The sequence below is a fragment of the Muscardinus avellanarius genome (assembly GCF_963383645.1).
Source record: "Muscardinus avellanarius genome assembly, chromosome: 1".
In the NCBI taxonomy this organism is placed as follows: Eukaryota; Metazoa; Chordata; class Mammalia; order Rodentia; family Gliridae; genus Muscardinus; species Muscardinus avellanarius.
In genome coordinates, this window is record NC_137786.1 from 236,000,459 (window position 1) to 236,005,844 (window position 5,386).

The following is a 5,386-nucleotide window of genomic DNA, read 5'->3' on the forward strand; positions in this document are numbered from 1 at the left end:
TGTCCCTCCGGTCCCAGGTCCTGTGGTCACGTGTTGTCGCCACACCTGAGCGCGGGTCTGTCTGTGAGCACCCTCCGTGATCCAGACCTTCGCCAGCCCTGCCGAGGGTCGGGGCTCAGAAGGTGGAAGCCTTCGACCTCCGGGCTACACTCCCAGACCTATTTTATATTTTTATTTGGAAACAGGGTCTCTTAAGCCAGCTGAGGCTGGCTTCGAACCTGCGCGATCCTCCTGTCTCTGCCTCCCAAGTGCGGGGATGACATGCGTGGGCCACCACGCCCGGCTGTTTTCTTTTTCTTTTTTTTTTTTTTGGTGCTAGGACTTGAACCCAGGGCCATTCTACCCCTGAGCTATCCCCCCAGCTTTATGTTTTATTTAGAAACAGGGTCTCACTGATTTGCGGAGGCTGGCTGTGAACCTGCGATCCTCCTGTCCCAGCCTCCCAAGCACCAGGATTACAGGTGTGTGCCACGTGGGTTTCGGTGTGTTCACGGTCCATTTTTAGAACAGTTTTATGACCTCAGAAGGAAGCCCTAGATTGGGCGTGCTGGGTCCTAGCTACTGGCCGAGCATTTGAGCCCAGAAGCGCCAGGGACCTGGGAAACAGCTTCTTTGGGACCAAAGAAAGAAACCTCACAGCCTATAGGTACACATCCCAGTCCCCACCACCACCCCCGGCCCTGGTCACCACCAGTGTCCTTTATCTCTGTCCACCTGCGGGCCGGGATGTGCCGCACGCGTGGGGTCGCGGTGTGTGTCACGGCGGCAGCTTCTTTACTTGGCGTGACGTGTTCGAGGCGAGTTCACCTAGTAGCGGATGTCACTGCTCTCCTTTTACCGGCTGAATAATATTCCGCCGGGTGGCTATGAAGCACGCTGCCCATCTGCTGGTCGCTCGCTGGGCACTCGGGTGGCTTCACCGTCCGTGCACGTTGGGCCCGCGCCTGTGCGGACGTGGCTTCATTCGCTGGGTGCGGACCTGGCGTGGAGTCCGTGGGTCACACGGCGTCTGACTGACCGCGTGAGGAACTGCCGGTTTCCGTTTTCCATTCCCGTCGGGAACAGACGAGGGCTCCGGTTTCTTCATGCTTTATTGAAACAGTGGCTCTCGTCTGTCGCTTTTTCTCGCAGTGCTGGGGATCCAGCCAGAGCCTTCACGTGTAAAATGTGAGCTCTCCTCCCAGCACCCTCCTGCCCTGCCTCTGAGGTGGGGCCTGGGGCCCTGGGCTCCCGGCTCTGCTGCCTCAGGGGTCTCCCCAGCGCTGGGCTTGCATTCGCGCACGCTCGGCCCGGCTTCTGGGTCCTTCCCTCCCTCCCTCCCTCCCTTCCTTCCTTCCTTCCTTCCTTTCCTGTGCTAGGGATGGAACCCAGGGGCATTCGACCTCTGAGCTACACCCCCAGCCCTATTTTTTATTCTTTATTTGGAAACCGGGTCTCACTGAGTTGCCGAGGGCCTCGCTAAGTAGCTGAGGCTGTCCTCGAACCGCGATCCTCCTGTCTTAGCCTCCCAAGTACTGGGATTACAGGCGTGCGCCACCACGCCTGGCTGAAATTTTTAAATTTTGTCCAAGAATTTTTTTATTCTCACTTATATTTTTGGTGTGACATAAAAGAAACCATTATCCCTGTGTAATCCTTTTTTTTTTTTTTTTTTTTTACTGGAGGTTGAACTCAGAAGTGTTCTACCTCCACGTTATACCCCCAGCCTTATTTTATTTTACTTTATTTTATTGGGGGTTAACCCCAGAGGCATTCTACCTTCAAGCATATAGACCCCAGGCCAATTTTATTACTTGGAAACAAGGTGTCTCTAGGTTGCTCAGAATCTTAAGTTGCCAAAGCTGGTTTCAAACCTGTGATCCTCCTGTCTCCCCAGTACTGGGATTAAAGGTGTGCTCCACAATACAATATCCGGGCTTTTTTTGTCTCCTTTCTTTCTTTCTTTCTTTCCTTCTTTCTTTCTTTTTTGTCCTGGGGTGGAACCCTGGAGCATTCCACCTCTGAGCTACACCGCATCTCTTTTTACTTTTTATTTTGAAACAGGGTCTTGCTAAGTTCTAAAGCCGGCCTCGAATCTGCGATCCTCCGGTCACAGCCTCCCAAGTACTGGGATCACGGCGCAGTGTTTTGGAGGCGCTCGCTGGTGACAGGAAGGACTGTAGTGGCCTGCGTGTGCTAAGTGACCATCAGGAGGACTGGGGCAGAGGAGGAGCGGGAGGTGGTCAAGAAACACAAAACACGGAAATGAAACACGAAGCACGGGAGGGCCGGGTCCCTCTGCTGCCCGTGAGCGCGCGTTTCCAGGAGACGAGGGACGGACTCGCCCGCGGGACGCGGTGCGCGTCAGGGCTGGAGCCGCGTCAGGGCTGGAGCCGGCCGGCCTTGTGCAGTAACCCGACACGGCCCTCAGTAACGCAGCGACTTCTGCCCGCTCTGCCCCGGGCACCCGTCCCCGCAGCCCCTGCGCTGGCCTCTGCGCCTGTCACCCCGTCATCCCTGCACGGAGTCTGTTCATTTGACTATTTTTTAAAATTTGCAATAGAAGAGCTTTATGAGCCAGGTGTGGCGGCGCACGCTTGCCGTCTGTGAGGCTGAGACATGGTTCACGGCCAGCCGCAGCTACTTAGGCCCTGTGCAACTCTGAGACCCTGTTTCAAAATAAAGAATAGAAAATAAGTCTGGGGGTGTAGCTTGGAGGTAGAATGCCCCTGGGTTCCATCCCTAGTATGGCCAAAAAAAAAAAAAAAAGAACTTTATGTTCTTAGCAATGTTATAAATTAGAATGAGAAAAAAAAATTAGAATCTCAGGATGGTAGCACACAGGAAACATATGCTAGTCACTGGAGCAGTTTCTTTTGAATTTAGAAAACATCAGAGCCGGGCGCGGCGGGCACGCTTGTCATCCCAGGATTCAGGAGGCTGAGACCGGAGGATCGCGGCTCGAGGACAGCCTCAGCTACTTAGGTCCCTGCAACTCAGTGAGACCCGGTTTCAAAATAAGGAATGAAAAAATAGGGCAGGGGGTGTAGCTTGGAGGTCGAATGCCCCTGCGTTTTATCTCCAGTACTGCAAAAAGAAAAAAAACAGGGAGTTCCAGAAAGCTCTGGAGCAGAGAGCAGCAGGGTTTCGTGCTGTCAGGAGCGGCCATTCTTTTCTCTGTGTGCGCACTGGAAGCGGGCTCAGCTGCGGGACAGTGGCGTGCGGGGTGCAGAAGCCCCTCCCTGCCGGGGGAGCACCTTGGCTTCTAGAAAGACCAGCGGCGGGGCTCTGCCAGCCCCCTCCGGCCAAGCCGGGCCTGGGATCCCAAGGTCGGCCTTAGCAAGTAGTGAGACCCTCGGCTACTTAGTGAGACCCTGCTTCCGAATGACAGAATCCGGCTGGGTGTGTAGCTCGGAGGTAGGATGCCCCCAGATTCAATCCCCAGTACCAAAAAGAGGAGAAAAAGTAACAGGCTGCAGACAGGTCCTTCACCTTTAACCTGGGGGAGAAAGCTGCCTGCCAGGCTGGCTGGGCCCCGCCATTCCTCGGCCCCCCACGGTTGAAGCTGTGGGCAGCTGGAGGCCGCGAGGCACACTCAAGCGCCCTGCGTGGCCCCAGTGCTCCCTGGGCGCCGGCGGGCTCGGCCCTCGGCCCTGAGGTTTGCTCTTTGGAACTCCGGCCGGCAGGCCTGGGGCCCCAGCCGGTAACGCCAGCATGTGGGAGGCCGAGACAGGAGGATCGCAGATTCCACGGCGGCCTCAGCAGCACAGGGAGCCCTTCAACTCACCCCGTTTCAGAATAAAAAGTAAGCTGGGCGTGGTGGCGCACATCTGTAAACCTAGTGTTAGGAGGCTGAGACAAATGGGTCGTAGGTTGGAGCCCAGCTTCAGCGAGTTAGTGATACCTGTTTTCAAATAAAAAATAAAGTAAGGCCGGGGTGGAGCTGGGTGGTCGAGTGTCTTGAGTTTCCACACACACCAAATTTTTTTTTTTTTTTAAATCCTTAAAGGTTAGATTTTACCCTCAAAAGTCAGAAGATAATTTTTTTGTAGTTGGGTAGGGTGGTGGGTGCAAACCTCTAATCCCAGTGTTTGGGAGGCTGAGACAGGAGCATCACAGGCTTGAGGCCGACCTCAGCAACTTATCGAGGCCCTCCACAACTTTGTGAGACCCTGTTTGAAAATAAAGGAATAAAATAGGGCAAGGGTGTGTAGCTCCGAGGTTGAGTGCCCCTGGGTTCCATCCCCAGTACCGCCAGCAACAGAAAGAAGGCTGGGGTGTAGCTTGGAGGCAGGATGCCCCTGGCGTCAGTCAAGCCCAGTACCCCCCCCCACAAAAACAGCTGGTACAACTTAAAATAATGCTGACTTTTCCTTTTTTCCTGGAACACAGTGTTGTCATGAGACTTTGGGACGAGGGCTGAGTGGGGAGGGAGCGCACGCCCACCCCACTTTGTTTTCCAGAAAATGTTCTCACTTGAGTTAGAGCCAATGAATATTTTTGCTATATTTCTGATATCTATTGACAACAGGGTTGGAACTCTTTTTTTTTTTTTTTTGGTCTGCAGTGCTGGGGATGGAACCCAGGGGCATTCTGCCTCTGAGCTACACCCCCAGCTCTATTTTTTAGTCTTTATTTTGAACCGGGTCTCACTGAGTTGCAGAGGGCCTTGCTAAGTAGCTGAGGCTGTCCTCGAACCGCGACCCTCAGGTCTCCGCCTCTCGAATGCTGGGATGACGAGTGTGCGCCACGCCTGGCTTAGAACTCTCTTTTCTTAATGAAGTTTCTTTTTGTGGTTCTGGAGCTTAAATCAAGGATGAGGCAGGCACTTTGGCCCTGAACTACAGTCCCAGCCCTCTGTGTGTGTGTGTGTGTGTGTGTGTGTGTGTGTGTGTGTGTGTGTGTGTGTTACTGGGGATGGAATCCAAGGGCATTGTACCCCTGAGCTACACCCCCAGCCCTAGGTTTTAGTCTTTATTTATTTATTTTTTACATCACTAGGGATGGAACCCAGGGACATTCTACCTCCGAGTTACACCCCCTGCCCTATTTTTTATTCTTTATTTTGAAACCGGGTCTCACTGAGGTGCAGAGGGCCTCGCTAAGCAGCTGAGGCTGTCCACGAACCGTGATCCTCCGGTCTCAGCCTCCCAGTGCTGGGGTTACTTGTGTGCGCCCCGCGCCCGGCCTCGTCTTCATTGAATGTTGAGACAGCTTGTCCCGCTGACAGCTCCCCAGGACCCCCAAGTGGCCGGCGTGCCGTCTGCGGCTCGCAGCGCCCCAGGTGCAGGACCGCCGTCCCGGGGCTCCCGCCTGCGCCTGCGTCTGGCGTCTTGGTGCCTTGGGTCCGCGAGCGCCGGGCTCTGCGGCCTCCTGTGGCCTCCGTAACCTCCGGCCGCTCTTACAG